Here is a 20,662-nt window from a genome sequence, read left to right as displayed (position 1 = left end):
GAATTTATTATGATCAATTTCAAGGCTACATGGGTATAATGCATAATTATGTATTATTACTCAAAACTCAGATTTTATTTTAGGATTCTCTTTTCTTTTCTACATCTTGTAGTTTTACTTTAAACCAAATGTTCCATAGTAGTATCATACGGAATGTTTCACAGTCATGAAAATCCTCCATGTTCTGTTTATTTGTCTCTCTAAACCCTGACAAACACAGAAGCTTAGTTCTGTCTTTTCTAGAAAGGAAAGAGCAGGTAAAAGCATGCAATGCCTTGACTTTTCAGATTGCCTCAGGTTACAGTTTTTAACACAATCTTTTGTTTTTAGTAATACTATTTTCACTTTTTTAAAACTGGAGGATAATTTTATTAGCATTTAAAAGAAAAAATTCAAGGGCAGGCAAACTGGAAATATAAAAAGCTGCCTACAGGAGCTGCCTACAGGAGGGAGATTAGAGAAGAAGAAAAAGAAGCAGAAAGAGAAGGAGAAGGAGAACGGGAAGGAGAAGGAAGAGGAGTTGAGGAAGAAGAGAAGGAGGAGGAGGAGGAGAAGAAGAGAAGAAGAAGAAGAAGAAGAAGAAGAAGAAGAAGAAGAAGAAGAAGAAGAAGAAGAAGAAGAAGAAGAAGAAGAAGGAACACCATGCTATTTGAGGTAGACATGGAGGTCAGCTAGAGCCATGCAACTGACAAACAGCTGTATGCCAAAAAAAGCAGGGAGAGGGCTTAGGGGTGGCTTCAAGAGAAAGACTAAGGAAACCCGAATTGTCAGAAAAGGCATACTTAGGTTCTGACCCGCAACTAAAAGAAGGACAGATGTGAAGAAAAAGGAAAAGATAGGCTTTTCTGTGCCAGGACTCAGAACGATGGGTAGATCCAAAATAATGGCTTGGTGCTGCTGTGGTGACTGGACCACGAGCCATGAATTCTGGCAAGGCCATGTACCTCATTGCATTAAAGGGATAACTATCTCTCCTGTCTTTTTAAACACAGCTTAAAGTGGATTTACCTTCCTGAGTAGATGGTTTGTTAGCCAGGTGATTGACCTATCCAATTGGAATGTCACATCTCTACCCACATCAGAGATTACATTTTCTTGACTAGAAAGAAATATTTTCTTTTAATGGGATTTTACTGATACTGTACCATTCTCCCTTCTGAAGATATAACCTTACATAGTTTAAGAAATAGGCTGATAGATTGGCTTTTGAACAATATCTATTGGAGGCCTGGGGCAATAGTCCGGTGACAGAAAGGATGCCTGGCAGCATTCATGAGGCCCTAGGTTCAGTTCTTAGTACTGGGAAAAGAAAAAAAAAATTAGACAACTTGAATTTAGGAATTAATATTTTTGTGTGATGAGTTTATAAAAATAATAGGCAGGAATGTCTTTCACACATGCATTTTCTTCCATGGTACCACTCAAAGAGGTGCAATCCTATTTCTATACTAAAATTAGGCATGTTGTCATTTAGGAAGTAATACTAGCGGGAAAGACCCGAATTATAATATCATCTGTGTGGTTTTCTAGCTCTCCGGCGCACAGGTGTGCCGCATGGTGTTTCTGAGGGTAAGAGCATTTCTGGACGGATAAAGAGGATGGTGCCCACTCTGGCATATTGATAAGATTTTTGTGGGAACACAGGACAGTGTTGTGTGCGGCAGTGCTTTGTAAGACTGAAAGAGCTTTGCACATTGCAGCAACCATAAATATTAGGGATGAAGACGTTCTAAAATGAAGACATCCATCTTGCCTGTCCAGCTCAGAGATGCTGATTGGTGAGTTCAGGTAGCTGGCTCCTCCGCAGCTAATGGAAACTGAGAGGACCAGTGGGCCCACAGATGATGAGCCTCAGGTCTTTTTTTAGATAGAAAATCTCTCCTCATATTTCCAAATGGACCTCATCTTCTATGAGCTGCTATTTCCAAATGCTGCGCATATTCTATTTTAGTCTTTTCCAGCTATGATGAAAATGTCAGCATGACTACTGTTGCTATTTTACCTTTATTTTTTTTAATTAAATATGGTCTTCTTATATTATAAAGCATGCTGGTTTTTCTGCTCAGTGGTCTTGGTGCTAATTCATTTCTGCTTGGGACCTACAAGCCAACTGTTTTATCCAGCTTGGTTTTAGCTGCTTCCCCTGAAAATTAAGGAAAAAAAAAAAAAAGATCAGCTCTGTCTCATGTAGTCCACAGGTAGTCTTTTTTTTTTTTTGCATAATTGTGTGTGTCGTGTGTGCATGTAATTATGCATGTTTTTGCATGTGTGTGGTACATGTGTGTTGTATGTATGTATGTATGTATGTATGTGTAGACCAGTGTTTGACATCAGATATCTTCCCCAAACATCTTCCACATTGTATGTTAAGGCAGGATCGCTCACTTGAACACAGAGCCTGCCAGTTATTTTTAACTAGTCAGTCTTCTCTGAGGATTTTCTGTTTTTGACTCCTGAATTCTTAGATTTTAAGTGTCTACTCTGGCCACCTGACATTACATGTATGCTGGCTATCTGAACACTGGTCCTCACACTTGTGTGAAAAATGCCTTGCCCACTGAGCCATCATCTTAGCTCCTCCATGTGGTTTTATATTTCACAGAAAAGTTCTCTTCAGATTCCCAGGTGTTAAAAATGATGACATCATTGACAATGGTGTTATTTAAAATCATGAGAATTTGGAATAACTTGGAACCAAATGATCCTTAAGGCTGTCTGAAAATAATAGCCATGGATTAACATCAAAGTTCGCTGTTTAAATTCTTTTCACCTCTGTACATTAAATATAGACTAGTAAAATACATGGTGTTAAATTTCTGCAAAGTATTAGTTCCTGGAACACGATCAAACTCTTCTGCGTATTTCCAGGCGGTTTTGATCCCATGAATTTGTCCTAATTCTGCAACCACTTGCTTGTGTCTAAAAGAATGATTGCATATAAGAAACATTCACACATCAAAGAAGGAAAGGCTGACAAATGAACACTATGGATTCCAGAACCAGGGACAACTGATTCCAAGGTTTTAAATATCACAGACTTCTATACTAGAAGAGACATGCATGATAAATATGTTGAACAGTAGTCTGGAAAATACCACAGCCAAACTTGGATCTTTAATGCTCTCCAAAGTAAATGCTCTTGAACCAAGTCATACTTACTGTACATTTTTCTCTTGGCTACTGTTTTAAGTTACTTTCAGACACAAAAAGGAAAAGCATTGAGGAGTCAATTGTCTACAGGATTTATGTCAACAAGCAGTGAAAGCTCATTAAATACTTATTAATCCATACAAAATCAGTCTTGGCTGACAGATTTTTGTTGGCTGTCTGTATTGACTGGGTCCATAGTATAATTACCACACAGTTGAAACATGCAAGGGTATCGGTCCCTTAAAAAAATAATGCCAGCATGGCTGCTTGTATGTGTTGCTTTTATTTCCACTATGTAAGTTCTCACCAAATTTCACAAATAGGACGCTAACAGATATTGAGCCTTGAAACTACACACGTGGAAACTAGAGCAATTCTCTCTCTCCTGGTGAAACCCTGGACCAATCTCCAGTTGTAACTTGTGAAGAGAATGGTATGACCTAATTTTAGCTTTTTATTAGGTTTTCCTTCAACCAGATTCAAAATAGTTTATAGTTCCTGGATCATCATTCTTCACCTTGAAAAAAAAAAAAAAAACAGCTGGCATTAAGAAGTCTACAGGCTGAAATGTTTTCTTGTCAAAGTTTGGCTTTTCTAAATCATTGATGTGCCCACAATAAGAGCTAAGTATGAGAGTCAAATATTAAAAAGAACAGTAACTTTTTTGTGCTACTATTCGCTATTATTCACTTAGAAGTCATCATATGTATAATAGGCCTGAGAGGAACTGCTGTAAGGCAGGAGTTTTGGGTCATATTCAAATGAGAGCTTTTCATAGGCTAATATTGCTTGCAACGATTAATGTTTATTCTGCTCAGTCAGCATTTGCTCACCAAAATAATCTTTGCTGCTGACTTACTTGCCTTGCCTTCCCCTTGAACGGGTGTAGCTTTAAACGTAAAGCATTTGGCCCAGTGAAACAGCTCAGCGGGTAAAAATGTTTGCCATCAAGTCTGACAATCTGAGTCTGACCTCTAGGAACCAACCACAAGGATGCAAAAGAGAACTGGTTCTTGCAGCTTTGCTTCTGACCTTCACACAAGGACTGTGGCATGCTTGTGCCCCTCCCCCAATAAACAAATAAAATCTAATTGAAATGATTTCAAAAATATAAGATTACCCCACAATCTCCTGAGAATGGAGATGCTTTGATTCCACAGGGAGAATGTCTGTAATATAAAAAAAAAAAGGTTATGGGACAGTGAGGAGGTCTTAAATTTTAAACAAAAGATATGAAGAAAAACACTTAATAAAACAGATACAGGGAGGGGGAGAGGGGGGGAAATAGAGAATCCCTTCATCTTTGAACTAAAACTAAAAACCTTCTTGTTTTCAGAAAGGAGAAAGGAGACCTCTACCCCCAGACCATAACTGCTAAATTGAGTGAATAAAAGCAGACAGAAGGAAACGGCCTGGCCTGCTTTCTGGAGGCTACACTGAGAGTCCAGTCAGGGTGATAGTTTCAATGGGAAAGCTGGTTTATGATGGAGACTCAGTGATTTTTTTCTGGATTTTCTCCTGCCTAAGTCATTTGGTAAGCCAAAGCATTGTGTCATTCTTTCTCGTTTGCCTTCTGTCTCACTTTAATCTTCCTTAAAGTAAATTTCCTTTATCATCTCAAAATAAAACAAATAAAGTCTTCCAGTTTTTTTCCTCCCCTCAGGGGCCCAACAAGCCAGTGAGCAGATTTGTCACAGGCCATTCAGTGCTCTTGAATTAAAACAGAGATGGAACTGCACTGGTGACTGTAATATAGATAAAAGGGGCTGGCCCCACTCAAAAAAAAAAAAAAAAAAAAAAAGAATCTGTTTTTCTTTGACTGCACCTCAAGAAAGGTCAAATAGGATTAAAATTTTTAAGTTGACCAGAACAAAGATAGATGACTTGATTTTCAGTGCAAATTTGGTTATGTCAAACCAAGTAGCACCAGAAGTATGATCGATTAACCTCTGGAGAGTGGATGGCATATTTCATTTCAGTCCCGTTAGAGTCACGGTGGGCACTGTGCTGTCTCTCAGGATGATGGATTCACAGGGATTTCCCAATGCCTATTAATGCCCTTCACCCACTGTGCTGACATCAGTCATCTGAATGGTGCGGAGATTTTTATGTGAAGATGCTATAAAGAGTCATTGGTCTCTCTTGTTCATAGTAGTTACATGTTTGGGTGGTGAGAAGAGTAGAATTTTAGAATTAATGCCATTAAAAAGAGCAATATCTGAGACTTTAATTCCCTAAAGAGTTCCAGTAAAGAAGATTTTTATTTTGAATATCATTTTCCTTACATATTTTGAAAGACATTTTCTTACACATTTTTATGTACATATTTTACTTTAAGCACTTGCACATGCTATGCAGGTTATTAGAATCCCAAGTTTCTGCACCAAATGCAGTGAGGTTGGCAGGAAGGAATGTGTAAGAATTAAAGCCAATCATGCAGTGCTAGAGAAAACAAGAGAATCATCTCAGAAGATAGGATTTTCAGCTTTGATCTTTTGATTGAGCCATCTGAAGGAGAGCAGAATTTATGCTAGTTACTAGAACCTTCAAAAGACTAGAACTGCAGTCACTTCGCGTCTTTCATTTCAAAGGAAATAAAATTTAAGATGTATAACATATATACGCATGACTTAATATTGGTCTATTAAGAGATTGCTAAAAATTAAGGAGAGATGAAATTTATTTTCAACCAATATAATATTGCTAGATACAATAGTTGAAACCATTTGAACTAATTAAACTGACATATATATATATATATATATATATATACACACACACATATGTTGAAAATTTTATTTTGAACAATCTACCACAATTATATGAATAGGTATGTCAGTATACAGATTGTTGCAGAAGCTATAGTACGATATAATAAAACCAACATGCTGTAGTTCCAAGATCCCTTTTCTGTCTGAAGAGAGTCATAGCGTGAGGGGCATCAACGGGCACAGGCACCCAGAGAGGCATGCGAGTAACCAGGGCATACCTAAATTCACTGGCATTCCAGCATTGGGCAAAAAAGCAAGTATCATTACCACAATTACTTGGCTCTATCTGGCTAATAATGAATAAAAATGGGGGATATAAACAAACAGGTGTGGGCTTATAGGAAATATTATGAGAAGCCTTAACCCCCCTCGTTGGAACATCCTGCGTCAGTTCTAGAACTAGCAGTGGTGGTGTCCGAGGTCTGAGTAGGTTCAGGAGACCATTGCCCCCAGGGGCAAGACTTGCTCCATGCCAATTGACTAACTCCATGTTTTCCTCCACTTTTGAAAGTCATTTAAGGTTCTTAAATTATTTTTTCCCTTTTTTTAAAAAATTTTTCATCAATTACACTTTATTCATTCTGCATCCCCCCATAAGCCCCTCCCTCCTCCCCTCCCAATCCCACCCTCCCTCCTCCCTCTGCTTGCATGCCACTCCCCAAGTCCACTAATAGGGGAGGTTCTCCTCTCCTTTCTGATCTGGCTTGCTTCCATGTATGTGGACCTATCTGCATTGCCCACGTGGCATGCCTGGGTTGGCTACCCAGAGGCTATCTAAGCTGTGGGCTGGCTTTCCCCAGGGTCCGAGGATTGTTCAAGGTTCCTGAATAAACTGCATTGAAAAAAAAAAAAAAAAAAAAAAAGAAAGTCAGCTGCCCGATTCTAGCTTTATAGCATTCAAGAATTAGCTTCTTTAGGGACAGTGAAATGACTCAGTGCATTTAAAAATGCCTTCAAGCCACTACCCAAGGAGAAACACAAACAGGAAACCAGCCACAAACCCTGTGGTCTACATTTGTGCTCCTGCAAGGTGTGCTCGGGCAATGCTGGCACAGTGCCTGTGGGGATAACCAAGCAATATCTGATGTGACTTAATGCCCCCTACAGGAGGTGTAACCGTACCCGTCACTGCTTGGGTGATCAGGAGCCACAGATGTCCTAGAATAAACCCAAAACTACTGATCTAAAGAATAAAAACAAAACCAGCCACACAAAAACTGTAATCATAAAGTGACTCCAAATGGTATTCTGATAGACTCATAGATAAGTACCTTGTTCCTCAACAGAGAAGCTTCTTCCTGCAGCAGATGGGAGCAAACACAGAGACCCGGAGCCAGGCATTTTGCAGAGAGTGAGAGACCCTGGAACACTCAGCCTAAACGGAATATCTTTATCAAATCTCTTCCCTCAGAGTTCAGAAAACCCTGCAAAAGAGGAGGCAGGAAGAATGTAAGAGCCAGAGAGACCAAGAAAATAAAGCTCTCTAAATCTACATGACAGAAGCTCACGTGGACTCACAGAGATGGAAGCAGCAAGCACAGGGCTGCACAAGGTTTTCTCTGGACATATTATGGCTTCCAGGTTATATTTTTATGAGATACCTGAGCGATGAATGAGTGAATGGGTCTCTGATTCTTATGCCTTCTCTTGGGTTCTTTTATTTCTACTGGTTTGTCTTGTGCAAATTCAGTGTGATAGCTTTTGTTTCATCAGATATTTCATTTCGTTATTTTATTATTATCTCCAAGAAGCCTGTTCTTTTCTAATTAAAAAAAAAAAAGCAAAAAAAAAAAAACAACATGCTACATAAAACTATAAATTGCATGCTTTAAGAGCAGGGCCAACAGTGGAGGTGGATTAATTCCACTGAAGAGCAAGAAGAAAGAGAAGAGAGAAGAATAGAGGAGGCTCACAAATGAAGAGAAAGCGCGAGCTTTGAAGGGTGAAGACTGAGGCTCAGAAGAAAAGGTATGGTAAATGAAGGTTCAGAGAAGACGGGAGGATAAGGGTACTGATTGAGTCTATGTACACATCATGTGATAGGCAGTGTTCTAGAGCATTAGAGCAGTGTTCTGGTTGAGTGTCTGTGCCCCTCGAGAAGCCTAGTGGAGGAGAAAAACAAATCTTGAATTCTATAACATACTCAGGAGGAAAGAGTCTCTGAAGGAAGCTGAGATGAACCTGTCACATGGGCGGTAAATAAATTCTCACGTAGAAATAACATTTTGAGAGGGGACTTGGAGGGAGTAGCGGTATGGCTCCTGGAAAAGCAATGTGCTAGACAGAACAGCAAATGAGAAGGTTTCAAGGTGAGTATGGGCCTGAAGGAGCCAAGAGGCCATTGTGGGGACAACAGTGAGTTGAGGTACTTTGTGGAAGACATCTGAATGTGAGGTGGAGCTGTGAGGGGGACGGGAAGGCCTCGATGTTCTGAGCATAGATGTACAGCAGACAATGTTTGCATGGGACCTTGCCAACGATTATTTTAGGAACGTATATATTTATCCCACTTTAGGTTTTACTACCAAGTGTTCCCACAAAATGCAGCTTAATTCCTCATTTTCTTGGTGAAGGAACTGAACTTGAAGAAGTTAGAATCATTTCGTTAGTGAGGACTGGAAATAAACCATCGTGGGCAAGAGCCGTTCTGATAAGGCCCCACGCGGGACGCATAGCTGCATTCAAATGAGAGGGGACTGGTAGTTAGGGTGGTTGAAATAATAAATGCCTGCTCTCTGATCACCTCCCCCTGAGGGGGGAGCAGCCTTACCAGGCCACAGAAGATGACAATGCAGCCACTCCTGAGGAGATCTGAGATTCTAAGATCAGAAGGAAGGAGAGGAGGACCTCCCCTTACAGTGGACTTGGGGAGGGGCATGCATAAAGAAGGGAGAGGGAAAGTGGGATTGGGGATTGGGAGGGGAGGAGGGAGGGGATTATGGGGGGATACAAAGTGAATAAAGTGTAATTAATAAAAAAAATTTTAAAAAAAGAGAGAAAATAAAGAAATGTCCCCCAATGTACAGCTGTAAGTCTCAGCATCTGTTTTGAGGCTGTGCTGGGCAGAGTTTCTCAGAGGACAACTCTGACAGTCTCTTGTCTGCAAGCTTAACATAGTATCTATCATAGTGTCAGCAATTGGCACTCTTCAATAGGCAGGGTAAATTTGGGGTTGAAGGTTTGTGGGTGTGTTGGTGTCCCCCTCCCTCTACGAGGAAACTAGACTAGTTGAAAGGTGTCCTCAGCCGTCTCTATGTCCTCTGCTACTAGGAGTCACTGCTTGAATCTTCTTCATATCCTCCCAGGAGCTTACCCTGACTTAGGTGCCCCCGCTTGTCACAGAGATACTCCTACACTCAGTTTCTCTTTTTGTCTACAGGCCTTCTGTTCTCTATCCCCCTCTCCTCCCAGATCTGATGGCCACCCTCTTAACTCTCTATGCCCGCTCCCCTACCTTATTCTCTCTCTTCAACCATACCTCTGTCTATTCTGTCTCTCTTTCCAAGTAAGATTTATGCATCCTTTCTTGGATCCTCCTTGTTATTTATCTTTTCTAGTTCCATCCATTTGCTTGAAAATTTCATTATTTCTTTGTTTTTAATAGCTGAGTAGTATGCCATTGTGTAGATGTGCCACATTTTCTTTATCCATTCTTCTGTTGAGGGACATCAGATCCTCAAAACAGATGCTGAGACTCACATCCAAACATTGGGCAATGAGTAGGGAGTCTTGTGAAAATGTGGGAGGAAAGCAAAAAGGACCAGGAGGTGACAGGAACTCTACAAGAAGACCAACAGAACCAACTAACCATGCATGGTTAGTTGTTGAGATGGAAACATCAACCAAGGACCAAGCATGAACTGGACCTAGACTCCCTACAAAGATGTAGCAATTGGGCAGCTTAGGCTTCATGTGGGCCCTCTAGTAAAGAAAGTGGAGACCACATTGGACAAGGACTTACTTGCTAGGTTTTGATCACTTTCCCCTGGTGGGACTCTCTTGCTAGACCACAGGGGGAAGCAGACATTCTCAGTCCTAATGCAACTTGATGAGCTGGAATGTATGTGAAAGAGAACTCCCCTTCTCTGAGGAATAGGTGAGGGGGAGGGGAGAGAGGAATGGTAGCACTGGGAGGGGAGGGGGGATGGGGCTACAACCAGGATGTAAAGTGAATAAATAATTAATTAAATAAAGAAGAAATGTCCCCCATAGGCTAGTGTATTTGAACACATCATCCCCAGATGGGGACACTGTGTAGCTTATGGGACCTTTAGGAAATACAGTCTTGTTGCAGGAAGTATGACACTTGAGGCAGTCTTGGAGGGAGGGCATATAGACTTCCAATTCTTGCTGTCTGCTTCCTATGTCCAGTTGATATGTGATCTTTCAACTTCCTGCTCTACCTGCCATACTTTCTCGAACACTATGGACATTTAGTTCTTTGGAGCCATAAGCCACAATCAGCTTTATTCCTTAAGTTGCTTTAGGTCATGGTGGATTTCTTTCTCTCTCCCCCACTCCCTCCCCCTATCCCTCTCCCTCTCCCTCTTTCTCACATCAGGTATATAAATTTCAAGTCAACAATCAGTAGATAGCTAAATCCTGTCTCAAAAATAAAAAAGAAACTTCAGTTTTTATATTGATTTTGTTCTCCTTCACTTTTTTCCAAAATAAAGCACACATAGTTTCTGCCTCCACCATTTTGTACTATCTCGAAGACTGTCTATGAATTATATATTCACTGATACAGCAACATGCAGGTGTTTCCCATGCCATAATTTACAGATACCTAAGCACTTTCGTGAAGATGGCAGGCTTGTCCATGCTCTTTTAGGGGTGGTGTACATTGAAGACTGACACCGGTCAGCTGTTCATACATAACAAGTACTTTGAGCAAAAGCAGGGGCTGGTGGATTAACCTTCTGTTGCTGCAAATCTAATCACTAACTAAGGAGTAACAAGGGTGAGAGGTACAGGGTACTGAGTGTGTGTGTGTGTGTGAGAGAGAGAGAGAGAGAGACAGAGAGAGAGAGAGACAGAGAGAGAGACAGAGAGACACAGAGAGAGAGAGGTAGAGAGAGAGAGAGAGAGAGAGAGAGAGAGAGAGAGAGAGAGAGAGAGGGTTCTCTTTACCTTCTTCCTGTTTGGTTGTTATTGCATCTAAAGGTTAAAGTGGATATAAGTTCAATGGATCATGTTTCTCAATTCTGAGATTATAGAAAAATACTCCAAGGCATTCAATACTTACTTTAATGAACTTTTATGCTTTTTGGAAAGCCTTGTGTTAGAATTCCTCTATTGAGATCACAAGGATAGTCTGGTTTTTAACTTTTTAGTTATAGTAGAGGAAGAACAATGAATACACTTGGTGAATATTTACAGAAAAAAGTTTTGTGACCACTAGTTAGGATTAGCCGCACCACTTTTCAGTATCCCATAATGTTCCCATTTACCCTCTCTCAGTGCTTGACCCTATGTCAACTTAGAAACTTAGCTGTGGCTTTGAGCATATTTTTGATGCCCCATTTTGGATTGTGTTTGGCAGAGAAATATACTCCTAGTTCAAAATAGAATAGGCTGTGATTATGGAGTCATTATTAATGTCTCTTATGTTTCCTTTTCAATGAAAATGTGAAAGGAAATACTCATTACATTACATTTGTCATCCCTGTGTGTGTTGAAATAACTGAACAGAGATCATGTGAGGACAAATACAAATACAATTAATGTTTTCAGAAAACACAAAATGTAACAAGTATTTGAGAACACACTGCCAAAACCAAACTGCTTGTTGCTTTCCTATGGATTGATGTCCCAAGCCCACAAAATTGAGGTGCCTAATGGAGACTTAATGTTAGGGGATGGATTCTTCCCTGCCCCCCCCCTTTAAGATTTGGCACACCACACCTAACCATGAGTAATGTGAAAGAGGCTGCCCTTCAGCAATTTTTATTTCAATCAACAAGGAGAAAATAGGGTGAATCCCAGCTGGGAAGAACAATCAATACCTTGATGCTGATGCTTCAGAGCCGTGATTAGACATTATTAACTGCCAGTCATGTATCTTCCTATTGAACTTTATCACATCTGTACTAATGTGGTGATATGTATCTGTTTCAGACATTATCCAGTTTCTCAGTTAACTCATTCATGAGGCATGAAATGCTTACTGACCGTAATGGCATGAGCCATGGAGGTGGCTCTAAAGAGACTTGGGCAGTTACTTGGCAAATCAAGTGTTGTGCTGGCTGGTTTCGTGTGTCAACTTGACACAAGCTAGAGTCATCAGAGAGGAAAGAGCCTCAGTGAAGGAAATGCCCCCATGAGATCCAACTGTAAGGCATTTTCTCAAAATTAGTGGTCAATGAGGAAGAGTCCAGCCAATTGTGGGTGGTGCCATCCGTAGGCTGGTGGTCCTGGGCTCTATAAGAAAGCAGGCTGAGCAAGGGAAGCAAGCCAGTAAGCAGTCTCCTCCCATGACCTCTGCATCAGCTCCTGCCTCCAGGTTCCTGCTCGTCTTGAGTTCCTACCCTGGTTTTCTTCAATTATGGACTATGATCTGGTAATGTAAGCCAAATAAACCCTTTCCTCTCCAACTTGCTTTTTGGTCATAGTGTTTGTCTCAGCAATTGGAACGTTAACTAGGACAATATGCACTGGTTTTGCTCTTGTCCCTCATCTCTGTCCTCATGGAAGACAGGGACTCCTCGGAAAAGAAAGCCTCATCCTCATTCCCAAGATTTGTTCTTCTTTGATTGAATTGTACCCTCTGTTTCTTGGTCAGATTTGGAAATGTAGGTTTCCCTAGGTAAGAGGATCAGAATAGATGGCTCAGTCCATATAACCACTTTGGGCAGAGGAAGATAATGGAGTCTTCCATAGGAGAAATGGTGGATCAGCATCAGGGAGTCAGGTTGGAGGGTAGAATGGAGTGGAGGAGTGAATCCAGTCAGGTTTCAGTACAGCAGAGACCATTTATAGTGTCAGCATTTTAATACTCGTCCAGTGATTTGAATGACTTGTGGGAAGTGGAAGACATTATCATGGGTTCCAAATCTCTCAAAATATGACCAGCTATAAAGCATTATTTCACAGGTTTTCTGTAATGTCTATAAGCTTCCCAGTCTTTGTCTTTTGCGAAGAAGTTTCTTTCAAATTATTTGGGAGTGGGGGCTCTAAGATGGTGGCTACCAGTGTACACTGTTTCTGAAGGGCAGAAGATCCGAAACTCCAATACCGGTGAGTGGAGGGGTGGCTGAAGCCAGATCATCTGGTTTGAGGCTTCCCAAGCTAAAGAGGACAACCCATGAGCTGGGACAGATTGGATCCAGGCCTGCCGTGGACGTCTCTGGCATCCGAGAGTGTCAAACTATTGGCTGCACCTTCACTCTGAGCACTTAACCCTAGGTATGGGCACCTCCTTATTCTAACAGCCAAACAGGGAACCCAAATCTGAGAGCAGAAAACTGTGGGCTCTCTGAGAACTTAACTCCTGCAAGTGAGTACACGTGGGCCTTCTGTGCTTCCCACACACACCTGCGAGTGAGTTCGCGGGCCCTCAGCGCTTCCCACATTTACCTGCAAGTGAATGCACTATCCATGCCTGCAAGTGAGTGCTTCTGCAAGAAAGTGTGTACAGAGCCCCAGATCTGGGGTCCCTCTGAGCTAGCTACCAGACATCGGATCCCTCCCACCCACACCCCAGCTGTGTGCAACATAGGGATCCCTGGGACAGCATTCTCAATAATCAAATCCCTGTTCTGTGGGTCTCCCAGTGGAGTCCAGCCAAACAAATCCTGGAGCCAAGATGGTGCAACTCAGGCAGATCTGAGCACTTGTAGCACAGTAGCAAGACAGGCCTATGGGTCAGTGACCCATTCAGGGCACCTGCACATGAGCACTGTGCCCTTGCAAACCAAGCCTGCACCACAACCTGCATTTTCTTGCACTTCTTCCTCACACTCCATCCTTCCAGGCAGACACACCTCCACGTACACTCCTGCACTTTTGCACTTGTGCAAATACCAACACCCACTCTCAAACTGGTGGACCTCTCTCATCTTCCTGAAGAATACTGCAGACTCCAGAGGCAGACGGACCCAGTCAGCAGTACAGGCTTCAGGAACAAACAGCAAAGGCTACTGATCATCAGATGGCTAGAGACAGGTGTAAGAACATATCCAACAAAAATCAGGACATCATGGCTTCACCAAAACCCACCAAAATCAATGGATATTTTTAACTCATCGGAAACATAGGAAAACGATTTTAAATCTATGCTTATCTAGTTATTAGAGGTACATAAAGAGGAAACATACAAAACTCTTAAAGAATTAGCCACACAAATAGAGGCACATAAAGAGGGAACTAATAAAAAATAGATGCCATCATGTAAAGACAGGAACCCACATTCAAACAGATGAAGGAAATGGTGTAAAACATGAAAACAGAATTAGAATCAAGAAAGAAAACAAAAACAGAAAACACTGGAGCTGGAGAACTTAGAGAAAAGCTCAGAAACCACAAAGGTAAGCATCACCAACAGAATACAAGAGATGGAAGAGAGAATCTCAGGCGCTGAAGATAGAATTGCAGAAATTGATACATCTCACCATGTTCATAGCAGCTCAATTCGTATTAACCAGAAGCTGGAAACAACCTAGATGTCCCTCAGTTGAGGAATGGATACAGAAACTGTAGTACATTTACACAATGGAATATTACTCAGCCATTAAAAACAAGGGAATCATGACATTTGCTGGCAAATGGTGGGAGGTAGAAAAAAAAATCATCTTAAGTGAGGTAACCCCGAAGCAGAAAGATAAATGTGGTATATACTCACTCATAAGTTGTGTTAGCCATATAATGTAGGATAAACATACTAAAATCTATATACCTAAAGAAGCTAAACAAAAAGGAAGACCCTAGGGAAGATGCTCAATCTACATTCAGGACAAATGTGATAGACATTGGAAGGAGGAGAAGGCAAAGGAACAGGACCAGGGCCTACCAGAGAAGGCACCTGAAAGACTCTATTGATTGAGGTATCGAAGCAAAGGCTAAGACTCATAGCCAAACTTTGGACAGAGTACAGGGTATCTTATGAAAGAAGGGAGAGATAGAGAGACCTGGAGGGGATAGGAGCTCCAATAGGAGACCAACAGAGCCATAAAAAAAGCCCTGGGGGCCTTGAAGAGAATGATAACCCAAACAAGGACAATGCATGGAGAAGACCTAAAACCCTTGCTCAGATGTAGCCCATGCCAGCTCAGTTTCTGAGTGGGGTTCCTAGTATGGGTAGCAAGGACTTTCTCTGGCATGAACTCAGTGGCAGGCTCTCTGATCACCTCCTCTTGTGGGGTACAGCCTTTCTAGTCCACAGAGAAAGACAATGCAACCAGTCCTGATGAGATCTGATGGGCTAGGGTCAAATAGAAGGGGAGGAGGACTTCCCCTATCAGAGGTCTAGGGGAGGGGCTTAAGGTGAGGGTAGAATTGGGAGGAGTTTGGGGAGGGTGCCAATGCCAGGATACAAATTGAATAAATTGTTATTAATAATTTCTGTGGGTGGAGGAGTGGTTAAGATCACTTGCTGCTCTTGCAGAGGACTAGGGCTCAGTTCCTCACACCTTTTTGGTGGCTTATAGGTACCTGCAACTCCAGTTTCTGAAAATCCAGTGCCCTCTTCTGGATTCTGTGGGCACTGAATACACATTGTGTAGATACATACCAGCAGGCACCTACAGTACACATAGAAAAAAATACATCTTGAAAAAAAAAATATAGTCCCCTTTTTAACTACTTTCTTTCATAGAAACTGCCTACTGTAAGAGGCAAGCTTGGAATTCAGCTAGCAATATTAAAAGAGGGACAATGATTGCTTTTGATATTTTTAAAAATTATTTTCTAAACCATGATGGCAACTTACAGACAATAGACAGTGTCCTTCCATGTCACATGATTTAAAAAGGTTTTGATAAAATGGTAGTTTCTGAGAAAATACTTTTATAAATTAGGTTCTTTTGTGCAATTTTGTATATACCATGTCTACTTTGACATCCTAATTTTTCTATTTTAGCAAATGGTCTTTAAAAGATTTGAATATTCTGTTAGGATCCACTAACACACACACACACACACACACACACACACACTCAATTATGTTCTCTAGGTCAGGTTCCGAATCTCCTGAAAAGAACTAGATCTCTCTCTCTCTCTCTTTATTTAGTTTTTACTTATAGGTATTTTTTAAAATTTTTAATTTTTACTTTTATTAATTACATTTTATTCACTTTGTATCCCCCCCCGTGCCTCCCTCCCTCCTCCCCTCCCAATCCCACCCTCCTTCTCTCTTCTCCACCTGTGCCCCTCCCACAGTCCACTGATAGGGGAGTCTTCCTCCCCTTCCCTCTGATCCTAGTCTATCAGGTCTCATCAGGAATGGCTGCATTGTCTTCCTCTGTGGCCTGGTAGGGCTGCACCCCCATTGAGGGGGAAGGGGATCAAAGAGCAGGTCAATCAGTTCATCTCGGAGACAGTTCCTGTCCCCATTATTATGGAACCCACTTGGACATTGAACTGTCATGGGCTACATCTGTGCAGGGGTTCCAGGCCATTTTCATGAGTAGTCCTTGGCTGGAGTATCAGTCTCAAAAAAGACCCCTGTGCCAGGCATTTTGGATCTGTTGCTCTCCTTGTAGAGCTACTGTCCTCTCTAGGTATTACTATCTCCCACCTCTTTCGTAAGATTACTTGCACTCTACCCAAAGTTTGTCTATGAGTCTCAGCATCTGAGACTCTACCTGTAGGGTAGAGCCTTTCAGAGGCCTCTGTGGTAAGCTCCTGTCCTGTTCCCTGTTTTCTCTCTCCTCTGATGTCCATCTCCTTTGTCTTTCTGAATGGGATTGAGCATCTTAGCCAGAGTCCTTCTTGTTTAGCTTTCTTATGTGTACAGATTTTAGTATGTTTATCCTATATTATATGTCTAATATCCACTTATGAGTGAGTATATACCTTGTGTATCTTTCTGAGTGGGATACCTCACTCAGGATGATCTTTTACAGTTCCCACCATTTGCAAATTTCATGGTTTCCTTGTTGTTGTTTTTTTGTTTGTTTGTTTTTTGCTGAGTAATATTCCATTGTGTAGATGTACCACATCTTCTGTATCCATTCCTCAGTTGAGGGGCATCTGGGCTGTTTCCAGCTTCTGGCTATTAAAAATAAAGCTGCTACAAACATGGTTGAGCAAATGTCCTTGTTTTATACTTGAGCCTCTTTTGGATATATGCCTAGGAGTGGTATGGCTGGATCTTGAGGAAGCACTATTCCTAGTTGTCTGAGAAAGCGCCAGATTGATTTCCAAAGTGGTTGTACATGTTTACACTCCCACCAGCAGTGGATGAGCGTTCCTGTTTCTCCACATCCTCTCTCTCCAGCATATGTTGTCACTTGAGTTTTTGATCTTGGTCATTCTGATGGGTGTAAGGTGAAATCTCAGGGTCATTTTTATTTGCATTTCCCTGATGACTAAGGACATTGAACATTTCTTTAAGTGTTTCTCTGCCATTCAGTATTCCTCTGTTGAGAATTCTCTGTTTAGCTCTGTACCCTATTTTTTTAATTGGGTTACTCGATTTGTTGCTGTTTAACTTCTTGAAATCTTTGTATATTCTGGATATCAGGCCAATCTCTCTTATGAACATTGATACAGAAATACTCAACAAAATACTTGCAAACCGAATACAAGAACACATCGAAGATATCATCCACTATGACCAAGTAGGCTTCATCCCAGGCATGCAGGGGTTGTTCAATGAGGGAAATCCATCAATGTAATCCAAACTGAAAGAAAAAAAAAACACGTAATAATCTCCTTAGATGCTGAAAAAGCATTTGACAAAATCCAACATCCGTTCATGTTTAAAGTCTTGGAGAGATCAGGGATACAAGGCACATACCTGAACATAGTAAAGGCAATATACAGCAAGCCTATAGCCAACATCAAACTAAAAGGAGAGAAACTTAAATCAATCCCACTGAAATCAGGGACAAGGCAAGGCTGCCCACTCTTTCCATATCTCTGTAACATAGTTCTTGAAGTCCTTGCTAGATCAATAAGTCAATTAAAGGAGATCAAGGGGATACAAATTGGAAAGGAAGAATTCAAAATATCACTATTTGCAGATGGTATGATAGTATAAATGAGTGACCCCAAAATTCTACCAGGGAACTCCTACAGCTGATAGATCTCTTTTTTATATTTTTGAAAACTAATGAACCAAACCACTATAGCAATAAGTAAGCAGTTGTATGTACGCCTCTGTGTGTTTTTCTCTCTCTCTTTTTCTTGTTCTCTCTCATGTGTTTGTGTGTGTGTTATGTGTGTTTTACTCTGCCTATATCTATTCAGTCCTAATTTCTCTTTGATCATCTAGTGAGTCCCAGCTTAGATTTTTTTTTTTTAACCTTGCTTACTGTTAGGTCAATGAACACAGAGACAAGGAGGATTATTTGGATTAAATTTTGTTCATTTTTTTAAACTAATTCTATTTTTAGAAGCTGGCCTGTGGTAGCACTAAGAGCTTCTTTCCTAAGATCACCTTAGCTCAGTCTTTGCAGTACCTCAATGCAGTGTTGTGGTTTTAGAGTGGGGGTGGTCATGGCTTGCTCATTCTTACTCCCCGATCTTTGCTGTATGTATTCTGTGCCTTTTGTGAGTTCACCCTGCCAAATTTGTCAGGTTTCTTTGATGCCTGTTTACTGCTGTGTTTGGGTGTGGTGAGGTGGATTAATTAGTGCTCAAAGACAACTTAGAAGATGAAAGCACTGAGTTCATGCTACTGTCCACTCTGTGCTGTCCTGCATCTATAGGCTTTACAGTGCAGAGGCCTCACTCCGTCTTAGCTTCATAGGCAGAGGCTCTGGACTAGGGTATTTTACAGGACTTCCAAGGAAAAGAGCCCTAGCTTTATCAAAGGAGAATCGAATAGACTTCATAGAAATGCCTTTCTCCTATTAGATTTCCAAAGTATAGCCAGCCCATAATAGGTCAAACTCCCTACTTTTCTTTTTTTTTTTCCTTTACTTTTTTTTTTTTTTTGAGGAATTAGGGGATAATATAGGCATATGTGATTTATTTTTCAAATCTTTCTTGTGACCTGGAATGACATTTCCACGAAAAGACACTGTCCAAGTTAGTCATCTTCAGGACCACACCCCACCCAGCTGGCTAGAATTCTGGCCTCTGTCACTTTCTCTGAACTTGACACGTCTTTCCTCTGTGGTTCTAGTACACATTTCTGTCACACTTTTTCTCACCATCCTATGATCTCCACTCTTGTCTTCCTAAGATCTCAGAAGAAACATTATTGCTTGGATATTTTATTTTAGCTTGCATATCTCTTTTAATATCTAAATGCTTCCAGCCAGGGACCAGTACTTACCCATTAATTAACACAACCTGGTTTGAATTGAGTTGGATGAAGTGCTGGACTCTGTGAGGACAACCCTGCTAACAGTTCACAGGGTCTCACTCTGCATCTTGTACTCAGCATGTGAAGACAGCTTCTAAATCTTACTGATCTCCCAGAGGCTGCATCTCTCACCACGCTTTCTTGATTGACCTGAAATGGCTTTCTTTTCTTTTTTCTCTTTTTTTTTTGTAAGTAGAAGGATAGAGAAACTTCTGTGGAAATTACAAAGACATGTACAATCCAAACCAAACGAGGGCCATATTTCTTTATTTTCAGAGACAGCGGTGAAGATTCATAAACAGATGTACAGCCAAATAAAGTATTGCTTTGGTACACTCTGTCTCCATGAAAATGCCTCCCTAGTTTGGGCTTGCAAAGTGAATGCTCAGGTCTGAGGTTTTGCCTGCATGTTTTATTTATCCTAAAATCTTACTTGGAAAGAAGTGATTTAATTTCCCCCCCTTTTCTTCATTTCTGTTTTTCTTACTTGGATTAGGGTAACTACACATAGCATTATCAAAATTAATATTTGCAAAGCACCTATATCGTGTCACCCATATAATAGATGGCTTTTCTAGACTATTTCATTTATTGTTCATTGTAGTTCTCTAAAGCAGATTTTAGAGTTCCCATTTTGTGGATGGAAAAAGGGATACTCAGAGAGGTCATTCATGTGATCTAAACCTAAGCTACACAATTCCAGCTTATATTCAATCTTTCTTGAGACTCAGTTGTGCAGTTGTGTCTTAGAACACATCATTCTCTAACCACCTCAGCACTCAGCAAGTAAACGTGGGTATTCACAGAGGCTAATGGGAATATCAACATGAGATGTGCTTAGATGGTTAATCTTGTCAAAATGATGCTGATGTTCTTTGCCTCTGGAGTTGTGCTTTAGTTCCCTTTGCTTCTTGTGGAAGGAATAATTAATAGTGTGGTTTTAAAAAGGTTCCCTGAGGTCTTATATGGAAATCAAAATAACTAAAACATTAATAAATTGTGTTACAAAAGGTTGTTATTATTTCTTCTAATTATTCATGTTGTTAGAACTCATGTTATAAGATTTGCTATGATTATCTTGTGGCACTGTCTTAGCCAGAGTTCTTATGCTCTGAAGAGACACCATGACCTCAGCAACTCTTGAAAAGGAAACCGTTTAACTGGGGCTTGCTTATAGTTTCAGAGGTTAGTTCATTGTCCCCATGGCAGAAAGCATGGCAGCATGCAGGCAGACATGGTGCTGGCAGACACTGGCAGGCAGGCAAGC

The 20,662-nt window shown here is 40.9% G+C and overlaps 1 long non-coding RNA gene across 2 annotated transcripts; it reads left to right on the top strand.

Annotated features, from left to right (window-relative positions):
* The first annotated feature begins 2,910 nt into the window (after window positions 1-2,910).
* Window positions 2,911-8,779, top strand: LOC132647991 (uncharacterized). Of its 2 annotated transcripts, XR_009586315.1 has the most exons (4): window positions 2,911-3,583; window positions 4,487-4,684; window positions 7,333-7,889; window positions 8,437-8,779. It is a non-coding gene; the product is annotated as an uncharacterized LOC132647991 (long non-coding RNA). The 2 variants fall into 2 exon arrangements; XR_009586314.1 differs by having other exon boundaries at window positions 7,333-8,779.
* Window positions 8,780-20,662: the final 11,883 nt, after the last annotated feature.

This window comes from Meriones unguiculatus, chromosome 15 (genome assembly GCF_030254825.1).
Source record: "Meriones unguiculatus strain TT.TT164.6M chromosome 15, Bangor_MerUng_6.1, whole genome shotgun sequence".
NCBI classification, from domain to species: domain Eukaryota; kingdom Metazoa; phylum Chordata; class Mammalia; order Rodentia; family Muridae; genus Meriones; species Meriones unguiculatus.
The sequence above is the reverse complement of the archived record's forward strand: the minus strand, read 5'-3'. Positions and strand labels throughout refer to the sequence as shown.